Here is a 19,024-nt window from a genome sequence, read left to right as displayed (position 1 = left end):
TTTGTTGTTTTTGTTCCTTTCAATTACATAATCGTCAAAAAACATTGACCCGTGAGGTTTTTTTCTTCGTGTTTGCAAGTTATCTGTTAGTAGAGCACCAAGCTGATTCATGGGGAGGTGGAAGATAACACAGTATAATATGGAACCCTGGGGGACACTGTAGGTGATAGAGATCTTTTGCAACTTGTATGTACCCATGTGAGCAAACTGGTGTCAGCCGGAAAGGTTGGAAGAGTTCTAGTTAGACATACAGGTTTCAATCAATTAGGATACAAGACTCAATCCAATATAAGAGGGCTATTTTGGAATTTTGTTTCAGTGTGCTTTACAGAAACTTGTCTGTTAGGAGTTTCATTTAGGTAATGACTCTACATGCATCTTTAGTTAAAAGGTAGCAACATTTTTTTGAAGAAGGTCACCTCCAATAAAGTTGGTACCAGGAACACTGTGACCCGGGAAGTTTGTATGCCGTTGCGCACTTCCCGTTCACACTTTTCAAACTCGTCTTCCATACCACCATTTCGGGACTCTTATATTCCAAATACAAAATTGGATGGATATGACTCACGACTGGTGAGAGTGGATTGACTTTTGCAATTTTCGACTTCCCTACCGTCAACACGTAATCTTTTTCAACAGTCCTGTCAGGTGCAACTTTATTGGAGGTGACCTTCTTCAAAAAAATGTTGCTACCTTTTAACTCGGTCAAGGGCCCCACCGGGTCGGAAGTATCACCGGCAGAGCGACCTCCTTTGCGTATACAGTAGCGTTCGAGCCCTGAATATTCGCGTGAGCGATGAAACACGTGTCGGCTGGCTGCTGTTTCTCTGTCATGAAAATAAAGAACTGAAGAATTGAGTCTACACAAGACTTCTTCGTCTCTCTGCCACCTTACCGTTTGTGACTTTGTACTTATCCAATGAAATGATTATTATATGTACTTTCTAGTGTGTGTGCATAGGGTATCTGTTTTATAAGTTTGGGTCTCACTGGCTTACTGGTTTGACCACTGAGTGGTTTCACAGGTTTTCCATTCACCCAGTTGCACCACCACCTATGATTGCGAATTTGCACACTCATGCGCATTTGATTTCTAGCAGTGCGCCCATCTTTCACTGACATATAAACCATTTTTGCTTCTTAATGAGGGGTACCTTATTAGGCTGGCCTTGCTGGATAAAGCACTGCCAGTTTCACCATTTGGGTTCAGTTTCAGAGGTAGGAAAAGAACTAGTCTAACACTATGCCAGCAATGCCTTTTCAATTAGTAAGGAAAACGATGCGAGTGATATGGTTGACTATGTTAAATCCAGCTGAAATATCTAGGAGAAGGAGTGTTCAGAGTCTGTGAAGTGGAAAGCATTGTCAAAAACCAGTAAAAGAGCAGCTTCAGACCTAAAGCACCGTCTGAAGCCAGATTGAAAATTGTTCAGAGATTGTTTATGGGATTTGGTGAGAAAGTTGGACAGCGACACCTTTCCCTGGAAAAGTAGACCTGCGGAGGGGCGGAAGTTGAAGAGGTCACTTGGGTCTACAGGAGGCTTCTTCAGAAGGGGATTGGCTTGATCTCTTTTCAAGCAGTTGGGAAATACACCTTCAATATGCAATAAGTTCTCTAAGTTGGTCTAGTATGGCAACACGTATTTTACCATGTCTTTATGAAGTTTATCCAGAACTGTGAGAGGTAAGTGGTTCAAGTGTTTGACATTGGTATTGGTCTTGAGAAGCTCATGTTCTGAAGAGACTGTAAATGACACAAAGAAGTTGCAAAGAAGTTGCGGCTTTCATGACTATATTTTCATCAACCAGGTGATATCGGTTGGAAGGTATGAGAGTTAAATAGATTTGTCCTTTTCAGTAGAGAGTTTTACATCTGGATTTGGAGACTCCCTTTAGGCTGATCATGGTGGGACTCTTGGCCTGTTTGACTAACAGCTGACCCTCTAATTCTTAATAAGTACCGCCCCATTTATCTATTACCACTTTTGCGCAAACGCTGGAAAGCATCATTAACAGACAGCTAAGCTCATATTTGGAATCCAATCAAATCTTGGACTCATGACAGTCTGGTTTCCGCCCTGGCTTCAGTACTGAAACCGCCGTCTTGGCAGTGACGGATTCCCTCAGGCAGACCTTAGACGCGGGAGGATAAGTAGTACTAATCCATCTTAGATCTCTCCGCAGAGTTTGATAACATCTTGCACTCAAAGCACGCAGAGAGACTCTTCTCCTGCGGTATTCAAGGGACAGCCCTGAAGTGGCTGCAACATTTTTGTCCGACATAACACAAACCATCATGTTAGGACCCTATACTTCTGAAAAAATGCGTCTGATAGGGGGGTTCCTCAGTCTCTTGCCTGAGCCCGACTTTATTTAACATATATATGGCTCCACTAGCAAAAAGAGTTGAACAACGAGGATTTGAGATTATCTCATAAACTGATGATACGCAGCTTATGTTTACCATAGGCCCAAACCCAGATCAGATAGGACTTGTTTCGCTACTGGCATGCTCGCAATTTCCAGTTGGATGACCGAAAACTATCTTCAACTGAACCCCGGCAAAACTGAGGTCATGCTTATGGGGAAAGCCTCAGAGATCTGGTCGGATGACTGGTGGCTCTCTCAACTGGGAACTGCTCCAGTTCCCAAACAATCTGCTAAAAACCTAGGTCTAAAAATGGACCAGGCAATGACTATGAAGGCTCACATTGCTGCCACTACGAGCTCCTGTTACTACAGTCTACGTTTGCTCCGAAGAATTCTCCCCTTTATGCCTACCAGCTATCGTAGAACTTTAGTTCAGGCAATGGTAATCAGTTGTTTGCACTACGGAATTGCTCTGTTGGCTGAAGTATGAGAGACCTTGCTAGCTAAATTACACGTAATTCAGAATACTGCAGCCAGAATGATTTTAAACCGTCCTGCAGGTTCTCCCTCGACTTCTTCGCTCAGGGAACTGCACTGGCTTCCAGTACAAAAATGATATTTTTTCAAAATCTGAAGCTTAACTTTTATTGCTCTGAAAGGCAGAGGTCCCCTCTACTTGAAAAAATAACTCATACAATACTCACCTTGTAGAAACCTAAGATCTAGCACACTTGGCCTTCTCAAGGTCCACCGGATTCGCCTAACTCGTACAGGGGGTAGAGCATTCTCTTATCTTGTCCAAGATATTGGAATAAGCTCCCGGTGGCCCTGCGCAAAATCTCTAGCTATTTTATATTTCGGAAACAGTTGAAAGCCTTTTTGTTTTAAGTGTCTCCTCTGATTTGCACTGGTCCGTTTAATCTTCAGGTACTATTTTCTAAGCAGCGTCAAGATGCCCCAGGGTGAATCGTGTGCTTTAGAAATAAATATAACATAACATTTGACTATGCCAAATGTAGGTTTTGGGCGATTTTGGGCAGGGTCCGAAAGAGATTTGTTCTATGATGATTTGGACTTGAAAAAATGTTTATTGTAGATGCTTCTAGCCAGGGCACGAGTCCTAAAAAAAGAAGTGGGGGGACGCGGTTACCGGGAGTGACGTCACGACAGGAAGTGACGTCACGAAAGGTGGCTTCGATCCCGTCCCAGAGAGGTCAAATAGTTAAGTCCAGCTGTTTGCAGGGGGGACGGCGTCCACCCAGTAAAATAAGTGGGGGGACGCCGTCCACCCGCGTGGTACCCCGACTCGAGCCCTGCTTCTAGCCTCCTGTAGTATGCAAGAGTCCCAAGAGAAGGGGATTGTCTCCAAGTATTTTATAGTCTAGTAAAACAGGTTTACCTCTTGAAATCACCTGACAGCCAAGGCAGAGAAGGTTTCAGTAATTACTTCTTGCTTTTCAGAGGAGCACACTCCTCATCAGGGTGAAATAAGTTCTAGATACCAACAAGCATTAGAAATGCAATAGGTCTCGCAGCATTAGAGTTAGTGCTTTTAGAATTGTTAATAGTTTTTTTGTATTAAAATTTTTTTTATTTTTTTTTTTTTAGGCAATGCAAAAGAATTACAAATCCAAAAATCAATAAGCAAATGTAAAAGCTTTAACTAAAAATGCTGCGAGACCTATAGCACTGTGTGAGGGTGAGGGGTTGAGGGTGAGTGAGGGTGGGGGTGAGTGAGGAGTTGAGTGTGAGTGAGGTGTTGAGGGTGAGTGAGTTGTTGAGGGTGAGTGTGAGTGAGAGTGAGTGTGGGTGAGGATGAGAGAGTGTTATTGTTATTTAGGGTGAGGTGTTGAGTGTGTATGAGGGTGAGGGTGAGGTGTTGAGGATGAGTGAGGATGAGTGAGGGTGAGTGTAGGGTCGAGGGTGAGTGAGGGTGATTGAGGGTGAGTGAGTGTGAGTTATTGTGAGTGAGGATGAGTGAGGGTGAGTGAGTGTGAGGGTGAGTCATAGTGAGTGAGGGTGAGGTGTTGTGGGTGAGGTGTTGAGGGTGAGGTGTTGATGGTGAGGTGTTGAGGATGAGGTGTTGAGGGTGAGGTCTTGCGTGTTATTGAGTGTGAGTGAGTGAGGGTGAGGTGTTGAGGGTGAGTGAGTGACGGTGAGGTGTTGAGAGTGAGTGAGGTCGAGGTGTTGAGGGTGAGGATTTGAGGGTGAGGGTGTGAGGTGTTGAGGGTGAGTGAGGGGAAGGGTGATTGTGGTATTGAGAGTTAGTGAGGGTGATGTGTTGAGTGTTATAGATGGTGAGGTGTTGAGGGTGAGTGAGGGTGAGGGTGAGTGAGGGGGACTGTGAGGCGTTGAGGATGGGTGAGGTGTTTAGGGTGAAGTGTTGAGGGTGTGGGTGAGGAATTGAGGGTGAGGGAGGGTGATTGTGGGTGAATGTTTGAGGGTGAGTGATTGAGGGTGAGGTGTTGAGGCTGATGTTTTGTGGGTGAGTGAGGGAGGGTGAGATGTTGATGGTTATTGAATTTGAGGTGTTTGTTGAGGCGTTGATGGTGAGTGAAGTTGTGTGTTGTTGAGTGAGGATGAGTGAGAGTGAGGGTGAGTGAGTAGTTGCGGGTGAGGTGTTGAGGGTAACTTAGGATGAGGGTGGCTGAGGTGTTGAGGGTGAGGTGTTGAGTGTGAGTGAGGGGTTGAGGGTGACTGAGTGTGAGTGAGGGTGTGCAGTTGAAGGGGAGGCGTTGAAGGTGAGTGAGGGTGAGTGAGTGAGGGTAAGGTGTTGAGGGTGAGTGAGTGATGTTGAGGTGTTGAGGGTGGGTGAATGAGGTTGAGTTTTTGAGTGTGAGGCATTGAGCGTGAGTGAGTGAGGGTGGTGTGTTGATTGTGCAATAGGTCTCGCAGCATGAGAGTTAGTGCTTTTAGAATTGGTAATAGGTTTTTTGTTGTTAATTTTCTTTTTTTTTTTTTTTTTTTTAGGCAATGCAAAAGAATTACAAATCCAAAAATCAATAAGCAAATGTAAAAGCTTTAACTAAAAATCCTGCGAGACCTATAGCACTGTATGAGGCTGAGGTGTTGAGGGTGAGTGAGGGTGGGGGTGAGTGAGGAGTTGAGTGTGAGTGAGGTGTTGAGGGTGAGTGAGTTGTTGAGGGTGAGTGTGAGTGAGAGTGAGTGTGGGTGAAGATGAGAGAGTGTTATTGTGATTTAGGGTGAGGTGTTGAGTGTGGATGAGGGTGAGGGTGAGGTGTTGAGGATGAGTGAGGATGAGTGAGGGTGAGTGTAGGGTCGAGGGTGAGTGAGGGTGATTGAGGGTGAGTGAGTGTGAGTTATTGTGAGTGAGGATGAGTGAGTGTGAGTGAGTGTGAGGGTGAGTCATAGTGAGTGAGGGTGAGGTGTTGTGGGTGAGGTGTTGAGGGTGAGGTGTTGATGGTGAGGTGTTGAGGATGAGGTGTTGAGGGTGAGGTCTTGCGTGTTATTGAGTGTGAGTGAGTGAGGGTGAGGTGTTGAGGGTGAGTGAGTGACGGTGAGGTGTTGAGAGTGAGTGAGGTAGAGGTGTTGAGGGTGAGTATTTGAGGGTGAGGGTGTGAGGTGTTGAGGGTGAGTGAGGGGAAGGGTGATTGTGGTATTGAGAGTTAGTGAGGGTGATGTGTTGAGTGTTATAGATGGTGAGGTGTTGAGGGTGAGTGAGGGTGAGGGTGAGTGAGGGGGACTGTGAGGCGTTGAGGATGAGTGAGGTGTTTAGGGTGAAGTGTTGAGGGTGTGGGTGAGGAATTGAGGGCGAGGGAGGGTGATTGTGGATGAATGTTTGAGGGTGAGTGATTGAGGGTGAGGTGTTGAGGCTGATGTTTTGTGGGTGAGTGAGGGAGGGTGAGATGTTGATGATCATAGAATTTGAGGTGTTTGTTGAGGCGTTGAGGGTGAGTGAAGTTGTGTGTTGTTGAGTGAGGATGAGTGAGAGTGAGGGTGAGTGAGTAGTTGCGGGTGAGGTGTTGAGGGTAACTCAGGGTGATGGTGGATGAGGTGTTGAGGGTGAGGTGTTGAGTGTGAGTGAGGTGTTGAGGGTGACTGAGTGTGAGTGAGGGTGTGCAGTTGAAGGGGAGGCGTTGAAGGTGAGTGAGGGTGAGTGAGTGAGGGTAAGGTGTTGAGGGTGAGTGAGTGATGTTGAGGTGTTGAGGGTGGGTGAATGTGGTGGAGTTTTTGAGTGTGAGGCATTGAGCGTGAGTGAGTGAGGGTGGTGTGTTGACTGTGAGGTGTTGAGGGTGAGGTGTTGATGTTGAGCTGTTGAGGATGAGTGTTGCTGCTAGTTGTTGAGTGCGGATTATTGAGAGTGAGTGTGAGTGAGGTGTTGAGGGTGAGGTGTTGATGGTGAGGTGTTGAGGGTGAGCTGTTGAGGGTGAGTGTTGTTGATAGTTGTTGAGTGTGGATGTTCGAGAGTGATTGTGAGTGAGGTGTTGAGGGTGAGGTGTTGAAGGTGAAGTGTTGAGGGCGAGGCGTAGAGGGTGAGTGAGGGTGATGTGTTGAGGGTGAGTGATGGTGAGTGAGGGTGAGGGTGAGTGATAGGGAGATAAGTGTGAGGATGAGTGAGGGTGAGGATGAGGGTGAGAGTTTGAGGGTGAGTGATGGTGAGTGTTTGAGTCTTAGTGAGGGTGAGATGTTTCGGGTGGGTGAGGGGGGTGTGTGAGAGTGTGTGTGTGAGTGGTGTGAGTGTTAAGGTTGTTGTGTATGAGGGCTGTTAGTATGAGGGATTTGAGGGTGAGGGGGTGAGTGTGAGTGTGATGGGAGGGTAGGCATAGTGAGTGATGTTGAGGGGGTAAGGGAGTGTAAGGGAGAGTGAGGGTGAGACTGAGCGGGGGTGAGTGGGTGAGTGAGGGAGTGTTTGAGAGTGTAAGTGAGGGAGTGTGTGAGGTGTTGTGTGAGAGCGTGAGTGATGGGGTGTGTGAGGTGTGTATGAGAGTGTGTGTGAGAATGTGAGTGTGTGTTAGGGTGAATGAGGGTGAATGAGGGGGTGTGTTGGGGGTGAGGGTGGGGTGTTGAGGGAGTGAGTTTTAGTGTGTGAGTGCTGATGTAGAGGGGATGAGTGTGAGGGGGTGAGTGTTAAGGGGTGTGAGGGGGTGTGGATGAGTGAAGTTGTTTGCGTGATAGTGTTTCAAGTGTTGTGAGTGTGATAGTGTTGTGCTTTTTTTTAGGGGAGCGTGTTTGTGTGAGGGTAAAATTTTTGAGGCTGAGGGGGTGTGTGTGTGTGAGCGTTATTGAGGGTGTGTGTGGAGTTGTGTTTTAGAGTGTGTCTGAAGGTGTTTGACGGTGTGTGAGGGTGAGGTTGTGTGAGTGTGAATTTCAGTAATTGGGATTGAGTGGGTGTGTGAGGGTGATGGGGTGTGAGGGTGAGGAGGTGTGAGAGTGTGAGTGTGAGTGTGAGTAAGTGTGTGTGAGGCTGAAGGTGTGTGAGGGTGTATGAGGGAGATGTTGTGTTATCGTTATTGCGGGGGTGTGAAAGAGTGTGATTTTTATTTTGTGTGAAGGTGATGTTATGAGTGTGTGTTTATGTTAATTGTAACAAAGTAATGTGCTGTTTAGTAATAAAATGTGTCACATGTCCCCTTTTGTATGACTTCTGTTTAATGTGTATAGTAGTATGTAATGTACGTGTGTATGTATTGTAGTAAGTGTGTTATTTTGTGTTAACGTGTATGTGGAGTCCCTTTTTTATTTTTATGTTAAAATGGCCGACGTATTGCGTCACGTCGACGTCTGCTCTGTTTAGCGGTCTAGTTTTTTTTTGACTTGTGTGTGTTTTGTGTTTACGTTTTTTTTTAGCCAATCGGAGCGCGACGTTTTTGACGTAGCGTTCCGATTTGCATACGTCAACTGTGGAATTCCCCATAGATCGAGAATGTTGGTGCGCGGAAGGCGTGTTCTTGTTCCTGTGGTGTTGCTGCGTCGTTTGACAGGTAAGAATGTAATTCTAAGTTTTTTTAAATGTAATGTACAGTAGTCTATATAGTATGTTAAAGTTAATTACTTTCGAAATGTATTTATTTCGCTCGTAATATTTGGAAATGTTTGTAATGTAACGTAAACTTCTGTTTTTTATTGGCGATATGTAAAGCATATGTATTGTTAAACTGTAATGTAAAGTATTAATGTGTTTTTTGCGTTAATTAGACGTACAAAAGGTGTTTGTTTAATTTTCACGTGCTAAATGTGTTTGATAATATATTGATGTAAGTTGTGTTTGCATTATTTATTTGATATGTTTTGTTAAACAGTAATGGAATGTATTTTTTTGCCTTATTTGGTAATTTGACGTTCAAAAGGTGTTTTTTTAATTGAAAGTGCTAAATGTGTTTTAATATATTGATGTAAGTGGTTTTTGCATTATCTATGTATGTGATGCTGAAGTAGCCGGATAATTTGTTAGTGACGTAGTTGAAGTCTGAATTGAAAGTTTGTGTATTTGCTGACTGTCGTATTTTTAGCAATGTATGAACGACATGTACAGTGAAGCAATGTGTTATTCGTTAGCTTTTTGCGACTAAATAGTTATAAGTTCGTAATATGTTTCTTCTATTCGACCAAATTCTGTCAGGATAAATGCTTTTGTGATATGCGTATCTATTTTTGTGTAACTGTAGACTATTGTATTGAATGTGTCCCATTTTCAGGATTATTCTTTCTAGTTTGTTTCCCTGCCAAAAATTTGACAGTTTCGGAATGTGTTTTTTTGTCGTCATATTTTATTTTTCTTTCATGGAATTCCGTGTGAAGAAGTGCTATTGTTGTATGCGTCCGGTTTTTGTTGGTGTAAATGTTGACTAATGTCTATAATCCGTCCCATTCTCCGGATGAATAGTGATTGTTTATTGTCCGGCGAAAAAGTTGCCTGTTTCACTGGTGTCTTTGTACATCCTCGTCCTCCCTTACTGAGACATATTTATAATTTTTTCTTTGTGTATTATAGTTGTAATATCGTACGAATTAGATATAATTGTTGGCCCGAAGACTCATTAACATCCTTGCATCCTTTTAGGTCAATTATGTTTTTTTTTGTTTGTGTGTAACGTATCTGCAGCAGTACTCGTTCGACCCCATTGTTTTCCGTTCTGAAATTTTGTTATGTATAAGAAAAAGGGGTAACATTCGTAAAATTTCTGCGTGGGTGAATGCAGCAGAGTGGGTGAATGCTGCAGAGTGGGTGAATGATGCAGATGGGTGAGGAGTTGAGGGTGATTGTGGATGAGTGTTGAATGAGTAGTTGTGGATGAGGTGTTGATGTTGAGGGTGAGTTAGTGTTACGGGATGATGGTGTGATGGTGAGGGTGAATGATGGTGTGCGAGTGTGAGTTAGTGAGACTTTTAGAGAATGTGTGTGGGTGTGTGCGGAAGTGTAATTCTTTGTGAGGCCGTGTGTGTGTGAGGGTGGTGTTGTGTGAGTGTTGGAGCATGTGCAGGTTTTTTTTAGTGGTCATTCAGGTGAGTGTGGGTGAGTGTGAAAGAGGGTGAGGTGTTAAGGGTGAGTGAGCGTGATTGAATTTGAGGGTGTTAGTGAGTGTAGATGTGTGTGAAGTGTTGATGGTGAGTGAGGGTGAGGGTAAGGTGTTGTGGGTTAGTGAGGGTGATGTGTTGAGTGTTATTGAGGGTGAGTTGTTGACGTTGATTGAAGTGGTGCGTTATTGCGGGTAAGATTGAGAGGGTGAGTGTGTGTGACTGAGGGTGAGGGCTTGATGTTGAGTGAGGGTGAGTGATGGTGAGGGTGAGTGAGGGTGTGTATTTGTGGGTGAGGTGTTGAGGGTGAAGTTAGTGAGGGTGATTTGTTGAGGGTGAGGGTATGAGGGTCAATGAGGGTGAGGTTTTGAGGGTGAGTGAGGGTGATGTAGTGAGTTAGCACTATGATGTTTTATATTCGTCTGACTTTGCTTAGTTGTGTGTTTTTTAAACCGTATGTGAATTTTTTCACCGTGATGCATTTTATTGTGTGTGTGTCTTGTTGTAGTGAAATTTCTTATGTATGCAAATTTTATGTTCTATTTGTGTTTTTTCTTTTTTTATATTTTCTTTATTTCAGGCAATGAGCTTCTCCGATCGACAGGTAATGACAATTAAATTTTTAAATTATGAAAGAGTGTCTTTGTGACTTTGATACTTGTTTTTATGCATTTTCTTATTGTAAATCTAATGTAATTATAGTTTTATGTATTTGTGCTCGCATTAACTTTCTGACTTTGTTCTTGCATTAGAGTGTTTTTTTGCATTTTCATAATGTCTGACATTTCGGTGTATTTGTTGCCATGGATTGAGTTAGTTTTTGCCGTACGTGTTTTTTGTTCGCTCTTAGCTTGTATTTAGTATTTGTCTCGTCCAAGGTATCCCTGAAGTCCATTTCTGCAGCACCGAGCAATAGCACATTATTAACATTTGGCACCCCCACAGTACCATTGCGCAACATCACATTATCACTTTTGCCCACTACAGCCGTATTTAGTACACCCCTAGTCTCATTTAGATATAGTACTGCAGTACTGTACATCTGCAAAGCATGCTTTTTTTGCTGTAATTGTGTGTTGAAGGTAAAAAAAAAATGTACTAAAGCGTGCACTTCTGGCTGGTGGTGTGTGTGACTGTTGAAAGCGTGGACTGATGCATGTTTGTGTGCATGTATGCATGTTGAAAGGATGCACTGCTGCCTGATGTGTGTGTACGCCTGGTGAAAGTGGGCATTGCTATCTATTGGTGTATGTGCCTGTTAAAAGAGCACATGTTTTTATTGTATGACATTTGCCTGTTGAGTAATGCTGTAGTGGTAATGAGTGGTGCTTTGGTGTTAAATGTTTGTGTGTGGTTGTAGTGTGATAGTGTTTTTTTGTTGAATGATACTGTTTTGTTGGTCTAGAGTGATGTTGGTGTGTTGCTGAGTGATGTTAGTGTGGTGCTTAGTAATGCTGTTGTTGTGATGTGTTGTTCTGTGCTAGTGATGAGTGGTGCTGTGTTGGTGTTTAATAATTACCAGCACAGCATATCTCAGCACCACAACAGTTGCACTTCTCCCAACAATGGCATCACTGATGTCCACGAATGCAACACCTAGCAATTCCCCTTTATCATTCTGCACCCCCACAGTACCATTGAGCAACAATACAGCATCACTCTGCCCCACCACAGCCCCATTTAGCTCTCGAACAGTGCCATTCATACATACTACAGCTGTAATGATGACTTGTGTATATACACCTTGTGATAGAGTCCATTGATGTGTGTGTGTGTGTGCTTCTTCAAAGAATCTATTTTTGTTTATTATGAAGTTTGTCTGCTGAGTAATGCTGTAGTGGTGATGAGTGGTGCTGTTGTGCTAATTGTGTTTGTGTGTAGTTGTAGTGTGATAGTGTGTTGTTGTTGAATGATGCTGTTGTGGTGGGGCAGAGTGATGTTGGTGTGTTGCTGAGTGATGTTAGTGTGGTGCTTAGTAATGCTGTTGTTGTGAAGTGTTTTTCTGTGCTAGTGATGAGTGGTGCTGTGTTGGTGTTTAATAATTACCAGCACAGCATATCTCAGCACCACAACAGTTGCACTTCTCCCAACAATGGCATCACTGATGTCCACGAATGCAACACCTAGCAATTCCACTTTATCATTCTGCACCCCCACAGTACCATTGAGCAACAATACAGCATCACTCTGCCCCACCACAGCCCCATTTAGCTCTTGAACAGTGCCATTCATACATACTACAGCAGTAATGATGACTTGTGTATATACACATTGTGATAGAGTCCATTGATGTGTGTGTGTGTGTGCTTCTTCAAAGAATCTATTTTTGTCTTGTATGAAGTTTGTCTGCTGAGTAATGCTGTAGTGGTGATGAGTGGTGCTGTTGTGGTAATTGTGTTTGTGTGTAGTTGTAGTGTGATAGTGTGTTGTTGTTGAATGATGCTGTTGTGGTGGGGCAGAGTGATGTTGGTGTGTTGCTGAGTGATGTTAGTGTGGTGCTTAGTAATGCTGTTGTTGTGAAGTGTTTTTCTGTGCTAGTGATGATTGGTGCTGTGTTGGTGTTTAATAATTACCAGTACAGCATAACTCATCACCCCTACAGTTGCACTTCTCCCAACAACGCCATCACTGATGTCCACGAATGCAACGCGCAGCAATACCACTTTATCTTTCTGCACCCCCACAGTACCATTGAGCAACAACTCCGCATCACCCTGCACTACCACATGTGTTGTTTACACAACAACAGTGTCATTTATACCTACTACAGCAGTACTGATGACTGTTATGTGTGTATGCCTGGTGAAAGTTCCCATTGATAGCTGTTGTTGTGTGTGACTGTTAAAAGCGTTCAAGTTTTTATTGTATGACCTTTGTCTGCTGAGTCATGCTGTGGTGGTGATTAGTGGTGCTGTGGTGGTAAGTTTTTGTGTCGTTGTAGTGTGATAGTGTGTTGATGGTGAGTGTGGGTGAGGTGTTGAGTGTGAGGGGATGATGGTGTGATGGTGACTGTGTGAGGGTGAGGGTGAGTGATTGTTGGCGATGGTGAGGCTCTGAGTCTTATTGAGAATGTGAGTGGGTGTGCGAGGATGTGTTAGATTGTGTGAGTGTGTGAGTGTGGATGTGTGTGAGGGTGGGGTTGTGTGAGCGTGTGGGCATGTGAGTGTGTGGTAGAGGTTATGAAGTTGATTGAGGGTGTGTGAGTGTGTGAGGGTGAGTGAGTATGTGTGATGTTGAGGATGTGAAGGTGTGTGAAGGTGGGGCTTGTTGAGGATGCCTGAGTGTAATTGAGGGTAAAGCGTTGAGGGTGAGTGAGGGTGAGGTGTTGAGGCTCACTAAGGGTGAGGGTGGGTGAGCGTTAGTGAGCGAGGGTGATTGAGTTGATGAGGGTGATGTGTTGATGTTGAGTGAGGGTGATGTGTTGTGGTTGAGTCAGGGTGAGTAGTTGAGGGTCAGTGAGGATGAGGGTGAGTGAGGGTGAGGTGATGAGGGTGAGGGCCTGAGGGTGAGTGAGGGAGTCTGATTGTGGTTGACTTTTTGAGGCTGTGGGTGAGTAAGGGTGAGGTGTTGAGGGTGATGGGCTGAGGCTGAATGAGGGTGAGGTGTTGAGGGTGAATGAGTGTGAGGGTGAGTGAATTTGAGGGTGATGTTTTGTGGGTGAGTGCGGGTGATTGATGGTGAATGACGTTGAGGGTGATTGAGGGTGAGTGGATGATTGTGTGAGGGTGAGGGTGAGTGATTGTGTGTTAGGGTGAGGGTGTGAGTCTTATTCAGAATGTGTGTGGGTGTATGTGGATGTGTGAGTGTGTGAGTGTGCGTGTGTAAGTGTGGGTTGTTTGTGATGTTGGGGCATGTGATGGTGTGGTTGAATTCATGATGTAGAGTGATGGTGTTTGAGGGTGAGTGAGGATTTGTAGTGAGTGTGGGTGATTGAGTTGTTGAGGGTTAGGTGTTGATGTTGAGTGAGGGTGATGTGTTGTGGGTGAGTCATGGTGAATAGTTGAGTCTGAGTGAGGGTGAGGGTGAGTGAGGGTGAGGTGATGAGGGTGAGTGCTTGAGGGTGAGTGAGGGAGGCTGGTTGTGAGTGTGGTTTTGAGGCTGTGGGTGATTCAGGGTGAGGTGTTGATGGTGAGGGGCAGAAGGTGAATGAGGGTGAGGTGTTGAGGGTGAATGAGTGTGAGTGAAGTTGAGGGTGATATTTTGTGGGTGAGTGTGGGTGAGGGATGGCGAATGACGTTGAGGGGGATTGGATGATGGTGTGAGGGTAACGGTGTGAGGGTGAGGGTGAGTGATTGTGGGTGAAGGTGAGGGTGTGTCTTATTGCGAATGTGTGTGGGTGTGTGAGGATGTGTGAGTGTGTGAGTGTTGTTGTGTGTAAGGTTGGGGGGTGTGTGAGGGTGGGGGCATGTGAGGGTGTTGAAGTCATGATGTTGAGTGAGGTTGTGTGAGGGTGAATGAGGATTTGTTATGTTGAGGGTGTGAATGTGTGTGAGTGTGGGGTTGGGTGAGGGTGCGTGAGTTAGATTGAGGGTGAAGCGTAGAGGGTCAGTGAGTGTGATGTGTTGAGGCTGAGTGATGGTGAGACTTGTTGAGCGTTAGTGAGTGAGGGTGATTGACTTGTTGAGGGTGATGTGTTGAAGTTGAGTGAGGGTGATGTAATGTGAGTGAGGTTGATTGTGTCACTGAGGGTGCGTTGTTGAGGGTGAGAGGCTGAGTGTGAGTGAGGGCTAGTTATTGTGTTGAGGTTTTGAGGCTGAGGGTGAGTGAGGATTGAGTTGTTGAGGGTGAGGGGCTGAGTGTGAGTGAGGGATAGTGATTGTTTTGAGGTGTTGAGGGTGAGTAAGGGTGAGGTGTTGAGGGTGAGGGGCTGAGGGTGAATGAGGGTGAGGTGTTGAGGGTCAGTGAGTGTGAGGTCTTGAGGGTGAGTGAGAATGAGTGTGAGTGAGTGATTACGTAGTTGAGTGTGAGGTGTTGAGGGTGAATGAGGGTGAAGGTGAGTAAAGGTGAGGGTGAGGTGTTGAGTGTGAGTGTGGGTGAGTAAGAGTTGAGGAAGAGGGGCTGAGTGCGAGTGAGTTGGTGAGTGTGAGTGAGGGGGAGGTATTGTGGGTGAGTGAGGGTGAGGTATTGAGGGTGAGTGTGGGTGTATTTTGAGGATGAGTGAGGGTGAGTTGTTAAGGGTGAGTGAGGGTGAGGTCCTGAGGGTGATTGAGCTTGAGTGAATGGGAGTGAGGGTGACTGAGGGTGTGATTGGCATATGTGATTGTCGCCCATGTGTTAATGTTGATTGTAATGTTAAAAAAACTATTTTCGTATGTGTATACGTTTTTAATTTTTTTTCGTGTATGTACTTAAAATGTGTATTATTTCTGTTGTAGTAAAGGGTATTACGCAATGTTTTCCCTTTACGTTTGTTACGTAAGGGATGTTAGCGTTCTATCTTTTATTTGATGGTGATGTAATGTTGTGCGCTACGTTATTTTTAGTCAATCGCAGCTCTACGTTGTGTGACGTAGCGTTGCATTTGCCGTGCGTGAACGGGGCGTTTTCTACATTGGTGTGAATGTTTGAGCGGTAAAGGTGTGTTATTCCTCCGTCGTTGTTGGTGCGTCGTTGGCTGGTAAGATGTACATTTATTAACATTGAATTTCTAGATCTTTATGCGAATGTTGGCTCGTGTTTAAGTTGATAGTTCGGGATGCATTGAGTAATCTTTGCTAGTGTCTTCCTGGAATGTATTTTCCGGCGTTTCGTTTCGCCAGAGGTGGCACTGTGATGTTTATTTTTGCCTCTGACTTAGCTTTTTCTTGTGTCATTTGTACCGGTCTGTGACTTGTTTCGCCGGTATTCATTTATTTTGTTTGTTGGCTTTTGTACTTAAAAGTATTATGTATGCACTGTGTATGTTTTTTTTGTTTCTGTGTTTCTTTTCTAATTTCTTCATTTCAGGGAATGAGCTGCTACGATCGACAGGTAATGACAATTTTATTGCCTTATTATGAAAGAGTGCCTTTGTGAGTTTTTATACATTTGTTGATGCATTTCCTTTTCGTGATGTTACTGTAATGATTATTTTCGGTCTTGCATTGCTAGCACGTAATTCCTGTCTGGCTCCTCTCATTAGAGTGTGTTTTGTATGTTAACAATGGCTGCTATTTCGTTTTATTCTTTGACATGGTTCGAGTTTCGTTTTCCCGTTCGTGTTTTGCGGTCGCACTTGCCTTGTGTGTATTAATTTCCTCTTGCACGGCCTCCCTTATGTCCATTTTGCCAGCAATAGCACATTATTAACATTCGGCACCCCCACACTACAATTGAGCAACATGAGATCATCAGTCTTTGGCAGTAGAGCTGTATTTAGAACTCCCCCAGTCTCATTTAGATATAGAACTGCAGTACTGTACAGCACCAAAGCATGCTTGTATTGCTGTGATTGTGTGTGCAACGTACCAAAAGTTCTTGTACAGTGTGCACTTTGGGCAGTTGGTGTGTGTGACTGTTGAAAGCGTGGCTTGATGGCTGTTTGTGTGGGTGTTTCCATGGTGAAACGATGCACTGATGACTGTTGTGTGTGTACGGCTTGTGAAAGTGTCCATTGCTAGCTAATAGTGTGTGTGCCTGTTAAAAGCGCACATGTTTGGATTGTATGTAGTTTGTCTGATGTGTAATGCTGTAGTGGTAATGAGTGGTGCTGTTGTTGTAAGTGTTTGTGTGTAGTTGTAGTGTGATAGTGTGTTGATGGTGAGTGAGGGTGAGGTGTTCAGGGTGAGAGGATGATGGTGTGAGGGTGACTGTGTGAGGGTGAGTGATTGCTGGCGAGCGTGAGGCTATGAGGCTTATTGAGAATGTGAGTGGGTGTGCGAGGATGTGTGATAGTGTGTGAGTGTGGATGTGTGTGAGGGTGGTGGTGTGTGAGTGTGTGGGCATGTGAGTGTGTGGTGCTTAGTAATGCTGTAGTTGTGATGTGTTGTTCTGTGCTAGTGGTGAGTGGTGCTGTGTTGATGTTTAATAATTACCACCACAGCATAACTTTGCACCACAACAGTTGCACTTCTCGCAACAATGGCATCACTGATGTCCCCGAATGCAACATGCAGCAATACCACTTTATCTTTCTGCAGCCCCACATTACCATTGAGCAACTACACTGCATTACTCTGCACTTCCACATCCGTATTTTGCACACCAACAGTCTCATTTAGACATAGTAGTGCAGTACCGATGACTGTTGTGTGTGTATGCTTGTTGAAAGTGGCCATTGATAGATGTTGTGTGTGTGACTGTTAAAAGGGTACATGTTTTGATTGTATGAGTTTAGTTTGCTGCAGTTGTGATGAGTGGTGTTGTTGTGGTAATTGTTTTTTTGTGTGGTTGTAGTGTGATAGTGTGTTGAGGGTGAGTGAGGGTGAGGTGTTGAGGCTGAGTGAGGGTGAGGCGTTGAGGGTGAGTGAGATTGAGGGTGAGTTAGTGTGAGGTGTTGAGGGTGGGTGAGGCTATGAGGGTGAGTGAGGCGTTGAGGGGGAGTGAGGGTGAGGTGTTGAGGGTGATTGAGGCTGAGTGAGAGTGAGAGCAAGGAAGGTGTTGATGGGGAGGTGTTGTGCGTGATTGAAGTGGTGTTGTGGTGGTAATTGTTTGTGTGTTGTTGTAGTGTGATAGTGTGTTGAGGGTGAGTGAGGGTGAGAGTGAGTGAGACTGAGGGTGAGGTGTTGATGGTGAGTGAGGGTGAGGAGTTGAGGGTGAGTGAGGGTGAGAGGATGAGGGTGAGTGAGGTGTTGAGGGTGAGGTGTTGAGTGTGATTGAGGATGAGTGATAGTGTGGGTGAGTGATGTGTTGAGATTGACTTAGGGTGAGGCGTTGAGGGTGAGTGAGGGTGAGGTGTTGAGGCTGAGGGTGAGTGTGGGTGAGGCGTTGAGGGTGAGGCATTGTGTGTGTTTGTAGTGTGATAGTGTGTTGAGGGTGAGTGAGTATGAGGGTGAGTGAGGGTGAGAGTGAGTGAGAATGAGGGGGAGTTGTTGATGGTGAGTGAGGATGAGTGAGGGTGAGTAATTGAGGGTGAGTGAGGGTGAGAGGCTGAGGGTGAGTGAGGTGTTGAGGGTGAGGTGTTGAGTGCGATTGAGGATGAGTGATAGTGAGGGTGTGTGATGTGTTGATGTTGACTGAGGGTGAGGCATTGATGGTGAGTGAGGGTGAGGTGTTGAGGCTGAGGGTGAAGAGCTGAGGGTGAGTGGGTGAGGCGTTGAGGGTGAGGCATTGAGGATGATAGAGAGTGAGGTTCTGAGGGTGAGGGTGTGAGTGTGGGTGAGGCGTTGAGGCTGAGTGAGGGTGAGGTGTTGAGCGTTATTGTTGATGAGTGAGAGTGAGTGTGAGTGAGGAGTAAAGGGTGAGTTGTTTAGGGTGAGTGAAGTGTTGCTGTTGTGGTAAGTGTTTGTTTATAGTTGTAGTGTGATAGTGTGTTGACGATGAGTGAGGGTGAATGAGGGTGATGTTTTGAGTGTGAGTGAGGGTGAGTGAGGGTGAGTGAGTATGAGAGTGATTTGTTGAGTGTGAGGTGTAGAGGGTGATTGATGATGATTGAGATTGAGGGTGAGTGAGGAGTTAAGGGTGAGGTGTTGAGGGTGAGTGAAGTGAGGGTGAGTGAAGTGTTGCTGTGTTGGTAAGTATTTGTTTGTTGTTGTAGTGTGATAGTGTGTTGACGGTGAGTGAGGGTAAATGAGGATGAGGTGTTGAGGGTGAGTGAGTATGAGGGTGAGGTGTTGATGGTGAGTTTTTGAGGGTGAGTGAGGATGAGTGTGGGTGAGGTGTTGAGGGTGAGGAGTTGAGGGTGAGTGAGGCTGAGGTACTGAGGGTGAGTGAGGTATTGAGGGTGAGGTGTTGAGAGTATTGAGGATGAGTGAGAGTGAGGGTGAGTGATGTGTTGATGGTGAGTTGTTGAGGGTGAGGTGTTGAGGGTGAGTGAGAGTGACGTGTTGTAGGTGAGGGTGAGGGGCTGAGGGTGAGTGTTGGTGAGGCGTTGAGGGTGAGTGAGGGGTTAAGGGTGAGGCGTTGAGGGAGAGGTGTTGAGAGCGAGGGTGATTGAGTGTTTGAGGGTGCAGGGTGGAGGGTGAGTGAGGGTGAGGTGTTGATGGTGAGTGAAGATGTTTGAGGCTGATGGTGATGTGTTGAGGGTGAGTGAGGATGAGGT

The 19,024-nt window shown here is 45.2% G+C and overlaps 1 protein-coding gene across 1 annotated transcript in view; it reads left to right on the top strand.

Moving 5' to 3' along the window:
* LOC147748993 (homeobox protein Hox-B1-like) overlaps window positions 1-19,024 on the top strand; it is a 132,870-nt gene that overhangs the window by 77,334 nt on the left and 36,512 nt on the right. The gene's annotated exons all lie outside the window — the stretch shown is intronic.

This window comes from Lissotriton vulgaris, chromosome 1_1, assembly GCF_964263255.1.
Source record: "Lissotriton vulgaris chromosome 1_1, aLisVul1.2, whole genome shotgun sequence".
In the NCBI taxonomy this organism is placed as follows: Eukaryota; Metazoa; Chordata; class Amphibia; order Caudata; family Salamandridae; genus Lissotriton; species Lissotriton vulgaris.
Note: the sequence above shows the minus strand (reverse complement) of the source record. Positions and strands in the feature narration are given on the sequence as shown.